The sequence below is a fragment of the Hyla sarda genome, chromosome 1 (genome assembly GCF_029499605.1).
Source record: "Hyla sarda isolate aHylSar1 chromosome 1, aHylSar1.hap1, whole genome shotgun sequence".
Lineage (NCBI taxonomy): Eukaryota > Metazoa > Chordata > Amphibia > Anura > Hylidae > Hyla > Hyla sarda.
In genome coordinates this window covers 255202761-255219025 of record NC_079189.1, presented here as the reverse complement: position 1 = coordinate 255219025, position 16265 = coordinate 255202761, and the positions used below count along the sequence as shown (strand labels likewise).

The following is a 16265-nucleotide window of genomic DNA, read 5'->3' as shown; positions in this document are numbered from 1 at the left end:
GGGGGTTGTAGTTCACCATACCTCTATAGGGCATACACCAGTGTTTCCCAACCAGGGTGCCTCCAGGTGTTGCAAAACTACTACTACCAGCATGCCCGGACAGCCAAAAGCTGTCCGGGCATGCTGGGAGTTGTAATTTTGATACAGCTGAAGACACCCTGGTTGGGAAACAACTGAATAGGCTGGGCCAGTGTTTCCCAATCAGTGTGCCTTCAGCTGTTGCAAAACTACAACTCCCAGCATGCCCAAAGGCTGTCAGGGCATGCTGGGAGTTGTAGTTTTACATCAGCTGGAGCACACTGGTTTGGAAACACTGGTGTAACATGATGTGTATGCTGAATAGGCTAGGACAGTGTTTCCCAACCAGTGTGCCGCCAGCTGTTGCAAAACTACAACTCAGAGCATGCCCAAAGTCTGTCCAGGTATGCTGGGAGTTGTAGTTTTGCAACAGCTGGAGGCACTCTAGTTTGTAAACACTAGCATACACACACATAACAGGGACTACAACTCCCAGCATGTGTAATTCAGGAGTCCCCCCCACATAGAAATCATCCCCAGTCCGATTCCCCTGCAGTCTATACATCCCCAGCCCGTACACTTTGTTATCCTCCCCTTCAGATAACACTCATATCTTTTAGTGCAGACCTGCATCCTCAGAAGACAAAGCAGGGGGAGGGGAGATGAGGAGCTGTGTACGTCCTCTCTCTACCCCTGCTCTGCCTTCTTTCTCTCATGCACACCTGCGTCCTCCAGGAGGGGGAGATGAGGGGGCGTGGCTTATTTCTCTCATGCAGTTCTGAAAGAACAGAGAAAAAAAAGGCATGACATGTTGTCCACAGCCTAATACTAACATGGCCGACGTTGTGGATCCAACAAGAGATCCAACACAGAACTACAGAACTTCCTGGCCCACAAACAGGTAAGAAAAAGACACATGCTACACAAACATATAATACATGTCAATTGCAAAAAAAAATGAACATTAAAAGAAGATGCAATACAGCCAAAAATCTTAACCACAGGAGTACCCCTTTAATGTCAAAATAAGGCCTATGTGTTGAGTTATTTTGAGAGGACAGCAAAAATAAATACTGTTATATATATATATATATATATATATATATATATATATATACACACATACATATCTAAAAAGAAGCAATGCAGCACTACTTATCACAAAAGTGGCTGGTGCCAGCGCTCAGACTTGATTACAGTCCTCCTATTTATTGGCTTACAGCAAAGCAATGTTTCTGTCCTATTATAGGACCATTTTCAAGCTTGAAAATGGTCCTATAGTAGGACAGAAACGTTGCTTTGCTGTTAGCCAATAAATCCACTTTTTAACTGTATGGAGGAGTGCTGCACTGTTATGTTGGCTATATATATATATATATATATATATATATATATATATATATATATATATATGGAAAAATAAAAGTCAGAAGAGAACAATTTTAAGCATACTCATTTTCTTACAAAAAGTTATTGTAAACTATCTGGTTATAGGAGAAGGCTTAGTTCATCCTTCATTGCTGTGATGATGCCCGGGCCTATGAGGAGGCATGGACCACGAGCCAATTACCTCTGGCCTCGGCATTCATGCCCTTTTCAGGTGGCTATATTACCTGCGTCCCTGACTTCTGTAAGGTGTTTGTATTGGACATTGCTACACCATGCACTTTAGTAGAGTAGCAGCGTGGTTATGGCCACCCTATTTTGAAAGTGGGCACCCCAAAAGACACTGACAGAGGTCTGGGCATGTTGAGACCCACACTTATGTCTTCCCGACGTGACAGGTGACAGTTTTAATTTTTTTAAAGTACACATACATATATATTTGTATTGACCTACAAAGTGAAGATAACATAATTTTAACTGCAGAGAAACTAAACCCGCCAAAGGTTGCAATACTGCATTTTTTCCCATTTTGTCTCATAAAATATTTTTTGGGGGGCCCCCCGAGATTTTTTGGTAAATCAGTGATGCCATTACTAAGTACAATTGGTCCTGCATAACTGTTAAAAATCTACCACACTGTTGGGGTTTGTGCCGCTAGTTTCATGCTCTGGCTTTTCCGCAACAGGCCCCTTTGAGGTCAATGTAATCTGCTTTGGATTTTATGCTGCAAAAATGTCACTGTGAAAAACTCAAACCTGCAATGGGAAACTCGTGGTGACCATCTTGTGTGAACATATTCTTAGACTGTCAAGGCTACACACTTGAATAATTAGATTTTTTTTTATATCCCACTCTATTTTTCATTGCATAACCATTTATTTCATGTAAACTAAAATATCACCAACAAAAGCTACAAATTATCTTGTAAAAAAAACAACCCATCATACATCTAGGGTCATAGGAAAAATTGAAAAGATATGGCTCTTGAAATGCTGTGAAACAAGAATTAATAAAATGTGTAACCAAAATGGTTCCTATAAAAGAAAAAATTATCTTTCCTTGAACTTCTAAGGTCTGTCACTAAGGGGTTAAAATACACTTAGTGCACCTGTGTTATATCCCAAATATGTTTACTTAAAGACCACGGCCCTCCCATAAACTTGCATCATGATCCTCCGGCCTCTGCATCGCCAGTCATCAGTCCTCGCTCTGTGAAAATAGGGGGTGCTGCAGGAGAGATCGCGGGGGTCCCCAGTGGTGGGACCCCCGCGATCAGACATCTTATCCCCTATCCTTTGGATAGGATATAAGATGTCTAGGGGCGGAGTACCCCTTTAAACATAGTAAAAGAGAAAAAAAGTTCGGACTTACACCAAACTGAAAACCTTATTGTTCAGTTCAATTTAATTTGATGTTTTAAGATTATGACACTGTGTATCTTTAGCGCTTTATCTGGTATTTTTTGTTTTTTTATTATGTATGTTTTTAGCAGTCACTTTACATACTGCAGGGGCCACTAGAGATACTGCTGCCATTGTGGATTGTGGCTTAGAATCTGGATTTATATCTGCTATGCACTTCATAGTAGTTGTGACTGGTCATGCTCAGTAAGGAACACACTCAGTAAGTTCCACAGGTCACACTTAGTAAGGTGAGCGAGCATCCTTGAAGTTATACATTGCACTATAAAAACACAAGCACCCTGAGGCATTTACGCCATTTTTCTTTTGCCCTTTTTTGTCTTCAAATAGGTTAATTGAAACAAAAATTCAAAATCTACAATAAACAAAAATCTACATTTTCTACATACCTGTAAGTAAAGTTACATCATGGGCAGGAATATGTTCACGCCAAGTGGCCTATATTTACATCTCATTAACCATCTTTACAGGAGCTTTGCTCCCTTTATAGACGGTGAGAAAAGGGTTGTTAACAGCAACCAAGACTCACTGAAAATGCCGGGCAGAGACAATTGTGCTGATGCCTGGCATTAACCATTAGTGTTGCTCGCGAATATTCGCAATTCGAATTTTAATCGCGAATATCGCACATTCGCGAATATTGCGAATATAGCACTATATATTCGTAAATACGAATATTCTTTCTTTTCTTTTTGCGCATATGCGAAAATTTATGCGCATATTCGCGAATATTGAGCCCTCCCTTCTAAAGGGGTTCTCCAGTGCTTAGACATCTTATTCCCTATCCAAAGGATAGGGGATAAGATGCCTGATCGTGGGAGTCCCGCCGCTGGGGACCCCCATGATCTTGCACGCGGCACCCCGTTTATAATCAGTCCCCGGAGCATGTTCGCTCCGGGTCTGATTACCCGCGACCACAGGGCCGACGGCGTGTGACGTCACGCCTCCGCCCCCGTGTGATGTCACGCTCCGCCCCTCAATGCAAGCCTATGGGAGGGGGCGTGACAGCTATCACGCCCCCTCCCGTAGGCTTGCATTGAGGGGCGGAGCGTGACGTCACACTGGGGCGGAGGCGAACACGCTCCAGGGACTGATTATAAACGGGGTGCCGCGTGCAAAATCACGGGGGTTCCCATCGGCGGGACTCCCACGATCAGGCATCTTATCCCCTATCCTTTGGATAGGGGATAAGATGTCTAAGCACCAGAGAACCCCTTTAATGGTATAGGGAACTATGACTAGTGCATTAACTCTGCGATTTTTTAGCCTGTTGAAACCAATAGGCCCATTGTGGTCTATGGGGATCTCATGGCATGTAAAACAATAAGATAAGCAGGGCTGTCTTGGCAGCACAGTGGAATGGGAAACCACCACTAGTTCGAGTCCTGGGGTGGGACAGAGTGTTACAGTGTTGTGGTTAAACTTTACTTTCCTGGAAAAGTTTCTGAGTTGCCCATAGCAACCAATCAGATTGCTTCCTTCATTTTTCAAAAATGAAAGAAGCAATCTGATTGGTTACTATGGGCAACTGCACAACTCTTCCTCTACACTGGTTTTGATGAATCTCCCCCATAGAGGGAGATTTATCAAAACCTGTCCAGAGGAAAAGTTTCTGAGTTGCCCATAGAAACCAATCAGATTGCTTCTTTCATTTTTCAGAGGGTTTTTCAAAACTGAAAGAAGCAATCTGATTGGTTGCTATGGGCAACTCAGCAGCATTTCCTGGAAAGTTTGACCACAACACTGTATCCCACCCCAGGATTTGAACCAGTGGTGGTCTCCCATTCCACTGTGCTGCCAAGACAGTCCTGCTTATCTTACTGTTTTACATGCTGTGAGATCCCCATAGACCACAATGGGCCTATTGGTTTCAACAGGCAAAAAATCACAGAGTTAATGCACTATTCATAGTTCACTGTACCATTAAAAAAGGGAGGGCTCAATATTCGCGAATATGTGCATACATTTTCGCATATGCGCAAAAAAATAATATATATATATAATATAACGAACACGCGAATTTCACGAATAGATGACGAATATTCATCCATATATTCGCAAAATATTGCGAATTCGAATATGGCCTATGCCGCTCTTCACTATTAAGAATTTTTATTAACGTTGATTGCAGGAACAAAATTTCAAATTTTGTGGTGGCGGTGTGTTCTGGTGGCTGGGTAACTGTGGGGTCCCGATCAGCTGGGATGATAACCGGAGGGTCCCTACCTGCCTTTGTGATATCCAACTAACGCAGCCTCAGCAGCCTGTACAAGTGGAGCACCGATAACACTGATCAATATTATTTTGATGGCATGATGGCAGGAAAAAGTATAAGGACAAAAAATGGGATTAAAAAATGGTGAAAAAAAAACTATTTTAAAAAGTGTTATAAATGGAACCCCACCAATCATCAGACTAGGGGAAAAATGTAATACACCTACATGATAAATCTCTACATGACAAATCTATTGCAAGTCACATCAAACAGCAATTACCTACAAAATCTTGCCAATAAGTGTATTAAATAATCACAAATATAGTAATGAAAAAATTATTATATGTTATTGAAAATACCAAATAGAATACAACATGATTGGACCCCCTCCCAAAAGTACACATACACACAAGACAAATGAAAACCATGTATGTATTCATATGAATACACAGTGTAGGACAGCAACACACTAATAGAATTAATTATAATATATATATATCTGTATATGAGCTGGTAACAGTATGTCAGTTCTGTAAAACAGAGTGCCCTGTGCAAAGCTGACAATAATACTAAACAGTGCCCGAACGGGCAATGAAAATAAATTTCTCTCCCATTTTGGTGATTGGAAGGGGTCCCAGGGGAGGATAGCCATCAATCACCCAGCTATCCTAGGCATATGTAGTAACTTTAAACTGCCAACAGGTCCACTAAAGCCTAGGTTCACATCTGCATTACAGATTCTGTTCAGAACCTACAAAACAGAACTGCCAGTCCACTGCATGATGGACAACAACCAACGCAGCCTGACAGACTTCACTTAATTTAGTGGGGTCTGTTAGGTTTCTATCTGTTGTCTGTCATTTTAATGTATTATAATGGGACAATAAAATACTGCATGATGCATTCTTTTATCCCATTATTAAACAAATTCTGCAGCACAGGCCCCTAACGGAGCCTCAGATGCAGATGTGAACATAGCCATAATATAGTTACAGTACCTGTGACCAAAAAAAACTTTTTATATTTTGTTAATCAATGTATTAGAAAACACTTTCTAACACCATGTGATTAACAAAAATGTATCGTTATAGTTAGATTTTTTACTTTTAAAAACTGACCACTAGGTGTCTCCTTACATGTTCTGGCTCATTGATTTCGGACTCATGCCAGCCTGGCAGCATGAATCCAAACTTAGAGTGCAATTAGACAGGCGGAGGCAGCACAGTGCATGGCAGGCTGGACAGCCGTAATTTCGAGGCCACGCCCCCCCCCCCCATGATTATAAGGCCAGCGGCAGGATCACCCAACACCAATCATCCCCCCCCCCCCCCCCCCGCTTACCGAATTGGCCGATTATCGCATTACCTGCAGGATACAGATTACAAGCAGCATGAAGAAGAAGGGCAGAAGTGAACCCAGCCAGGCTTCAGCTGCCTGCTGGGCCACTCTCACAGAGGGCAGCAAAAGGAGCAACTAAGGGATTGAAGAAGGTAGGAAAAGAGGTTTTAGAAAAAAAAAGTAGGATTAGAGATGGGAGGGGGGAATTAGGTTCAGATGAGTTCATACTCTTTAATATCAAGTTTAAAATAAAAAAATAACCAAAAACCTTTGAATTCCATGCAAACGCAAGCTAGATTTCTGAAAATAAAATTTATAAATTGAAATAAATATTTTCTGAAGAAAATATGCCATAGTGGGAATAATGACATTATAATTACAATGCATATTCAGAAAGTTTTCAGACCCTACACTTTTTAAATATTTTGTTATCTTGAGGCTTTGTAAAAAAAAAAAAAAAAAAAAACATGTTTTCATCATTCAGTACTCAATGATCAATAATGACAATGTGATATCTATAATCTCTGCCAAAGGTGCAGCAGATTGGTCTTTTAAATATCCTCCCCCACCTTTACAATGTCTCACAATCCAGCTGTTTTACACGAAATCTGTTTTTGTTTAGCTGTAGGCCGTGGTTTACTAACTGCGACTTTTGTTAAAAAGAGGCAAATCAACACAAAAAAACTCACAAAAAGTAGCGTAAAGTCCTACCCTCATCTAACACCCACTGGCCACCCACATCTATCACTCGCTGCCCGCATCGATCACTGGCTGCCCGCATATACCACCAGCTGTTGTAAGACTACAACTCTCAGCATGCCCTTACAGTGAGGACATGCAGGGAGTTGTAGTCTTGCTAGCTGGCGGGTGTTAAATGCGGCCGGGCAGTGGGTGGTATATGCGGGGGGGGGGGCGACGTGGTGGCATACTGCGGACAGCGGGTCGTATATGCTAGGGGCAGCAAGTGATAGATGCAGGCGGGCGGTAGGGAGTGGAGCCGGCCGGCCGGGAACATGAATATAATACTACAACATTGTAATTTCATATTCCCCGCCCGGAGCTGAGATTGGCCGAAGGGTGCTGTAGTTTCATATTCATGGTAGCCGGCCGGGGAGCGTTTGTCACCTGCACTGCATGACTACAAATCCCAGCATGCCCTTACATTAAGGACATGCTGGGAGTTGTAGTTGTGAGGTGCGGGCAGGTGACAAGCACTCTGCTCACCAGCCGGCTCACAGGAATATGAAACCATGGCACTGTAGTTTCATATTTTCCTCCTGAAGCTGTGATTGGCCGAGACCCCTCGGCCAATCACAGCTCCAGACGGGGAATATGAAATTACAATGCCGTAGTGTTATATTCATGGTTCCCGGCCGGTAGCAGAGCGCTTGTCACCTGCCCGCACCTCACAACTACAACTCTGCAGAAACAAATGCAACGGCAGAAACCAGCTTGACAGCAATAGGGGGATATGGGGACGAGCGGGGTGTTCAATCGACGATAGGGTTAGACATCATAATTACAAAAAGCAAAGTAGAAAAGGATGCGACTCACCGCTGGAATACTTTACTCTTCAGTGTAGTAAAAATCCAGCAGAATCGGACTGTGCACAGTTCAGTAAAACTGTAGTTACAGCTGCTGTTTCACATCATTCAGATGCTTCTGTTTTTCTCTATTTTGCTTTTTGTAAAAACTTATTATGTTTTGGTCACTATTACCAAGATTACCCCCTACTTCTACTTCTACTAATATGTGTCATGAGTATGTCAGATAGGGCAGGAAAATGCGATCTCTAAGCTTATCCCAGAACTCACTTTCCATGTCTGCTTGCTCACCCTGAACGGCAGCTCACAACTTGGAGCCAATCCCTTATCTTGGCCTTTGTTTATATTCCTCCACCTTTTAGAGTGGATGTTCTGAGGGATCTCGTGAGTTACAGCGAAAGAAAGACACATGCGGCATTATGGATAGTTGGAGATATGAATAATGTAATGGACCCTAGTATGGACAGATACAAACTAGGTAGGAATGTAGGGGGGAGTGAAACAGCATTGGCGAGGTACTGTGGAGAGATGAATTGGGTTGATGGGTGGCGGAAACTAAACCCAGGAGTTAGACAGTATTCATGCTTTAGTACTTCATATAACACTGCTTCCCGAATTTATCTATGTCTTTGTGATAAGAATGCGATGACTTGGACCAGTAGGGTGCAGTATAGAGCTAAAACCCTATCGGACCATTGTCCAGTGGTGGTGGAAATTGGAGGTAAGGCAATGGGTGGGAAAAGGTTGGGCTTTCGGCTCAACTCCCACTGGATAGAATTAGTGGGGGACCAGGACTGGTTTAGACAGGAAATAGAAGCATTCTGGGAGATTAACCATAATTCAGCGAGTCCTCAGATAGTATGGGATGCCATGAAGGGATTCTTGAGGGGCCTATATATAGGCGAATTAATAAAAAGAAAAAGGAATTTGCCCAGGAAGAATCAATGATGAATAGCAAAGTGGCAACATTAGAAGCAGCGATAGATGAGGATACTGGGGGATGAATAGCTGTTAGAATTGAAGGCAGCCCAAGAGGAATACAAAGAATATCTACTTAAAAAGGCACAAAATAAACTATTCTTTAGTGGGCAATTAAATTTTTTTGAGAAAGGGAAACCAAATAAGACATTGTCAAGATTACTTAAAAATCAAGGTGAGGAATATGGTATTATTGCTTTGAGGAGGGTGGATGGTAGTATAAACACAGAAAGAGAAGAAATAACTAAAATGGTTAGCTCTTTTTTCTCCAATGTCTATATAAGTAGCAAGATTAATAGGGCTGACGTGGTGGAATTTTTGAGAGGAATTAATATTCCAAGTCTAACAGAGGATGCCAGGGATTCTTTGAAGGACCCAATCTCCCTCCAGGAATTGAAGGAAGCATTGGCATCAATTCAAGGGAATACATCCCCTGGGTCCGATGGTATTCCATTCCAGATATATAGGATATATTCAACCCTGCTACTTCCAAAACTGCTGGGTATCATTAATGAATCCTGGAGGGGGGGGGGGGGTTCTCCCTAAATCAATGTGTGATGCTAACATCAGACTTATTAGGAAAAAAGATAACGATCCGTTGGACTTGGGTTCATATCGCCCCATTTCCTTGCTTAATACGGATATAAAGATAATAGCGAAGGTATTGGCAAGGAGATTAGATAAAGTAGTGGAGGTAGTGGTGGGGAGAGACCAGGGGGGATTTAGGTCAGGAAGGACAGTCCACGACAATATCCACCAGGTATATGAGGCAATCCAGAGTGGATCCCGGGGCCCCCGCTCCATTCTGTCACTGGATGCTACTAAAGCCTTTGACAGGGTGGAGTGGGAATACCTTTGGGAAGTTTTGAGGAAGGTGGGGGTGGGCCCGAGACTTTTAAGTTATATTCAGCTACTGTACACTAATCCGGAGGCGAGCGTAGTGGTGGATGGAATTCCCTCTTACCCATTCAAACTAAGTAGAGGAACAAGGCAGGGCTGCCCCCTCTCACCCTCTTTATTTTTAATTTATATTGAACCCCTTGCGGCTTGGATAAGAGATAACAATTTTTATGAGGGATTTGGAGTAAACAGAGAAATAAATAAGATTTTGCTATTTGCAGACGATATCCTCCTTTTCGTAATTAACCCACAAGAAAAAATGCACTGGATTATGAAGCTGTTCGATGTATTTGCCCCCTATCTGGGTTGGAGATAAACTGGAGTAAATCTACTATGCTCCCCCTAGATGAAGATATGGGGGAGATGGTGGGAAGACTATCCGTGCTAAAAAAAAACGAATGTTTCCCCTATTTGGGAGTAAAAATAGCAGCCACAAATGATAGGTTTGTGACTAACAATATACGCCCTCTATTAAATAGCCTAGCGAAGAGAGTAGAAGTATGGATTAAAATGCCTTTTTCGATGTCAGAAAGGATGGCGATAGTAAAAATGGTGGTCCTCCCACAGATCCTGTTTTTCCTTAGTGCCTCGCCAACGTGGATCGGTAAGGGGTGGTTCCGGAAGATAGAAGTGATATTGGGCAGATTGTTATGGGGAAGGGGAAGGAAAAAGGTCCGTTTGAAGTACAGATATTTTATGGCCCCTGGAGATAGGGGAGGATTGGACATGCCCAACTTTCTTGTTTATTATTTGGCTGCGCAGTTGGTACGACTCGTGAATTGGAGTAATTCTAGATATCTGGAGAAGATTGTAGTAGATAAGGAGAAAGAGAATATATATGAGGTGTTGGAATTAGATGATTATGAAGAGAATGGTTTAAATAGCAAGACGCTACTGCACAAAATTAGAAAAGTATGGGAAAGATTAAAGGAAGAATTACATATAGAAAATAGTTTTGGGTTCACACCTTTGTGGGGTAATAATAAATTTAAAGAATTGGTGGATTGTGAGTCAACTTTTTGGGATAGTAAGGGTATAAAACGATTGGAACAAATATTTGATAAAGGACAACTTTTTTCATTTGATCACATAAAAAGGGTGTATGATGTTAATGATAATGACTGGCTGTACTATTGGCAGGTTAGTCACGCAGTCCATAACACGATAGACAAGGAGGTATATATAGCACAGAAACATAATTTGATAGAAGCACTGATTCAAATAGAGCACTTTAAAAGAAAAGGAATATCAATTTTGTATAAGAAATTAAATAAGATTATTGGAATAAGGGGGATTGATAGAATTAAGGAAAAATGGTCTCGGATAGTGGGTACTGTGTCTGAAGATGATTGGGACATTATGGCCCAAAAGATAAGTAAGGTTTCTCGTAATATGGAACATAAAATTACACAATTTAAGATATTACACAGGACCCACTATTCCGCGCTTCATTTATATAGGATAGGGGTGAAAACTACGTCACAGTGTGTTAAATGTGGTTTGGAAGAAGCGGATTATTTACATAGTTTTTGGTCATGTGAGAAGATATCTATTTTTTTGGAATCTGTAATAAAAGAGGTAGAAATTAAAATTCCCGTGAAGGTACCTCGTACGATAGAGTTCATACTGCTAGGAGCTATCGGTAATATGGGGAAATATGAGTGTTTGTTGCATCGGATTTTGTTCTTCGCTAGACCATACTGAGGAATTGGATATCCCCTAAAGAACTGCAGATAGAGGAATGGAAGGAAGGGTTAAAAATCATGAAATATAAGGAGTTTAGATGGATGAGGAGTAAGAAGGGTCAAAGAGAGTGTAGAAAGATTTGGAATGTATGGTAGACTTGAATTTAAATGATATTAATTTTTATTTTATTTATTTATTATTTTATTTATTTATTTATTTTTCTCTCTTCCTCTCTGTGCCAGAAGGTGGGGTGGGGTGGGGGGGGGGGGGGTGTTAATAATGATTAGGTATACTTTTCAGATGTAAATAAATATAAGTATGGCTATATGGATCCTTTTTGACTGGTGCTGTTATGTATATCTGAATTGTACACTGTAGTTTTGTAAATTTTATTATTAAAAGAAATAAAAGATTTAAATAATAAAAAAAAAAAAGAAAAGGAGGCGACTCACCACTGGAGTGTAGTAAAAATCCAGCAGAACCGGACTGTGCATAGTTCAGTAAAACTGTAGTTACAGCTGCTGTTTCACATCATTCAGATGCTTCTGTTTTTCTCTATTTTGCTTTTTGTAAAAACTTATTATGTTTTGGTCACTATTACCAAGATTACCCCCTACTTCTACTTCTACTAATATGTGTCATGAGTATGTCAGATAGGGCAGGAAAATGTGATCCCTAAGCTTATCCCAGAACTCACTTTCCATGTCTACTTGCTCACCCTGAACGGCAGCTCACAACTTGGAGCCAATCCCTTCTCTAAATAAGGTGCAGGGGCGTCATAGTCAACATAATATACAAGTACTGTACAGGTCTGGGACATAGTCAATAAACCAGAATACAGAATTACAGCAGGAATACAAAGTAGCATCAATCTGACATCAGGAAAACATGGTAAAGAAGGATTGTGGTCAGGGCTTAAACCGTGAGTACTTACCTGAAGCATCTTACAAGAATACATAAATACCATATACATAATAAACGGCTGAGGTGTGCCATAACTGCGATCAAGGGCACGCCTATAGAAGGCATACCCTATAGTAGAAATGAAAAGAAAAAAGGGGAGGGTTGGGTGGGTGCACAAACGTAACACACGCCCCAAGGAAGGACATAATGGGCATCATATAGCCCATGCCCCTCGCACAAACACAGCCCTACGGGCTTAATCAATTGTGCTCCAGTCTTAAACCGTGAGTACCTACTTGAAGCATCTTATAATAATACATAAATACCATATACATAATAAATGGCTGAGGTGTGCCATAACTGCTGATAAAGGATATAGGGAAATGATATAAAATGGTTATATACCAAAGGGTATCCTAATGATAAAGGATATCGCCAATGATAAAGGGAATGTATAAATATATTATACTATTCCTCCTTCCTTCCTTCCTTCCTTTTCCAAGTGTTAACAACTTACTATTGTTTCCCTTTGTAGATGTACGGTTTGAGTAATTCCCAACACAGGGTTAATAATACAAAGGTTTATTCACTAACACACTATATAACTTTAGCTAACATATATACATATCCGTATAATATCAATGTATCTCAGTGTATACAACAATGGCAACTTCAATACATTAACATTATACTAGTCACATTACAATTTAACCCAATACAATATCTTACCCACCCACCTAATTACCCACCAATACACTCACACCGGCGCTCAATCCACAACAGCTTTCTGTCCCTAAGGCTATAGGAGTTAGTGATAGTAATGAGAGGGTCAGTGAGAGAACAGGGAGAGAAGAGGTTTGTGAGTCTTGGGGTAGGAAGGATAGGGTTAGACTGTTGAGGGGAGGTTACTAAGAGAGGGAAGTTGGGGCAAAGTTATAGGTTGCAGGGAGGAGAGAGGATGAGATTACTAAGAGAGGGAAGTTGGGGCTAAGGTAGAGGAGGAAAGAGGGTGCCCAGGATTATACTTAGCAGATTATCAGAGTGTTGGGAGATGAGGCAGGACAGCAGTCTATATTTCTTGGGCCTGGATCCTCACTGCCTCATGGAGTTGTTCCCGTGTTGGTGGCTGCCTCTCAGGATCACTCTCCTTCCCATTCAGCTTGGTATATATATCTAACGTTATACAATATCCTAAGACCCTCCTATCTGGCCAGATATCCCCAGGCACCAACACAGGTTTGGTGGGCCCATACCAGAAACAATGCCACCTGTGCTTTGGCCTCTCTATGAACTGGCCAGATATCCCAAGGCTACCATGATACATATAGGAGACAGGTTAGGCCAGAATGTTTTACAACACATCCCAAAATATGCCCCTGGTCTAATGACCATTATATTGCATTTTATGACATGCCCCAAGTCATGTAAGAAAGGTCATTTATAGGGCATAGGCTGATGTGCGATAGATTGATATAAATATGATGATATGACACTTCCCTTCACAATCCCCCTGTTGTCGGGAACTCGACAATGCAATTTGGGAAGTGTCATATTGGGATGTATTTACCTCGTCAACCCTGTATGTTGTTGGTAATGGTCCAGGATGGAATGAAGTATAATTTTACATTTAGGTACTTAGACACCACCCATTTCCACAGGTGCACTTTTACTGCCAGTCACCATAACCCACCATCTCTATCCACAGAACACACAATCTTTGCATTGATCTTCCTTCTTCTTTGTTGGGTCTAGATTGAAGTCCTTTTAATATGAGTCCTAACTTTGCCCGGACATTTTCTGTGTCTGTCAACAGCCTATCCTGATGTTGTCTCCATTTAAGTTTATCTGGTCAGACTCAGGAATGGCCTCATTAATTCAACAGCAGAGTCTTTGAGTCAATCTAGGCAGCTTTAACCTTGGCTTGTTACCCAGTCAACATGACAGTCCATAGTGCTGACACATGCGGCACCACCTTGGTCCTCAGGTGTCATTAGCGCAGAGTGGCATCTTTACGACTTGTTGCAGGCATGACTCTTTTTTAAAGCTTCTCCTTGTCACTTTGATTGAAGTAGGGATTATCACCGGTTTGGTAGTCTCCATGGACAGATAAGCAGGTCTTTACCAAGGCAGATCAGAGCTCCTAAGTAGTGGGGAATGTCTCAGTACCTAAGGCCTAATTTTGGGGAGGAATACCACCGTCCATTCCCCTGTTGCTGACACTCAATCCATCCCTTATGAACCATACCATTCTGAGGGTTGAAGTGACAATTACCTTGAATAGTGTGGGTACCTTACCTGTCCCTATGGGTCCAAACACACCTACAGTACACTCGGACATAATGGGGACTACCCACACACACACCCATATATCTTTAAAGAATATTTAAAAACAATACACCCAACCCAAGTCAAACAATGGTTATTGACTCTGGTACACATAGAGACTCGTGCCAAATAGCACATCTAGTCTACACATCCAAAAACACGTGGGTCACAAACCCTTGTGTAATTGGGCTGTAAATGTATGCACTCCCAAGCAGGTGGTCACCCATTTACACCTAGAGTCTATATGTACTATTTAAAGTAAGCACGCAACATAGATAAAAACAACATAATTAACATTTACAATAGTTTCATAGATATCTTCAAGTATGTAATATTTTGGGGCAGCAGGACCGTATCAGTATGTATTATGTCCTTGACCCCTGTCTTCGCAAAAGTTCATGATGCTGTGTCTGACCGTGCTGTAATTGGTCAGCCAGCCTCTTTGTTCTTCTGTAAATTAAGAAGAGTCCTATATACATGAGGGCAACCAGGATTAGGAGAATGATGATTGGATGAATAAACAAGTTAAAGAAAGATGTGGCTTTTGGGCTGTATCCAAAAAGGCTCTCCCACCAGGACACAGAAGAGTCTCTTTCTAAAGCATGCACAACCCCTGTAATCTTGGTTGTGTCATGTTCTAACTGGATAGTGGCTTGACTCTCCGTCTCTCTCAGCTTCTGCACAATCTTCTCTTCGCTGCTAAAATCTAAAAGAAGACTCTTTAATTCTGTGCCGAAACCGAGAGGAATCTTCTGAAGCCTCACTGGGGTGTCAGGGCGGATTTCGAGTCTCTTCTCTGGAGTGATTGGAGTTCTCCCTTTTTGATCAGCTACATCAATTCCTAGAACGGGATTAAGGGTACAATATGCTCCTGGGAGCAGTTCTCCTCTTTCGGTGCAGTTAGTGGCATAAACAGCATAAGATGCATTCCCTGTTTGGTACCAACACCAATATCCCTGACCCAGATATTTAAGGTTGGAAGAAGGGATTAAGTTTGCCTTCATCTCACAAGACCCCTCAGAATTCCAACATTGGTGTCTAAGCACCCGGTCATACCTATCTTGACAGAGGATAGCATCCTCTCTCTTCCAACATCCTTCTGTATCAAACAGATAAGGATGGCTGCCCTCATAAGTTAGAATATCTGAGGAGAGTTGTGGATGAAGTACAGTTTGGTTGCTCACTACCACCCCCAGATTGATAGTATTAAACCCCATCCTGATACTACCAGAGGTGGGCACCAGGGATGATGCGGTACAAGTAAAATTATAACAACCGTGCCACTGAGTTACTCACCATTTAGTATGGTTTACAGCAAAAGAGGGGATGAGTGTGCTCACTTTTCGAAGGAGGTTAAATGGATAGTGGCCGTGGTACAAAGAAGATACAATATGTTTCAGGTTGCCTGAGAGTTCACTTTGGACCTGCGTACATGCCAGGCCGAGCTGAGCTTTGTCTTGCTCCTCTAGAAGACCCACAACTAACCTTCTAAACTTCTCTCGTAGAGCAGAAGACAGAGAGGTTGTAGCATATATGTGCGAATGTTGTAAA

The 16265-nt window shown here is 41.7% G+C and overlaps 1 protein-coding gene across 2 annotated transcripts in view; it reads right to left on the bottom strand.

Annotated features, from left to right (window-relative positions):
* TBXA2R (thromboxane A2 receptor) overlaps positions 1-16265 on the bottom strand; it is a 204977-nt gene that overhangs the window by 65225 nt on the left and 123487 nt on the right. The window contains exon 1 of one of the 2 annotated variants that reach the window (XM_056571029.1): positions 3215-3546. The exons of the other annotated variant lie outside the window; for it this stretch is intronic. The gene's annotated coding sequence lies outside the window, so the exon portion shown is untranslated. Of the gene's footprint in view, positions 1-3214; positions 3547-16265 lie in introns of those variants that run through there. 2 annotated transcript variants of the gene reach the window in all.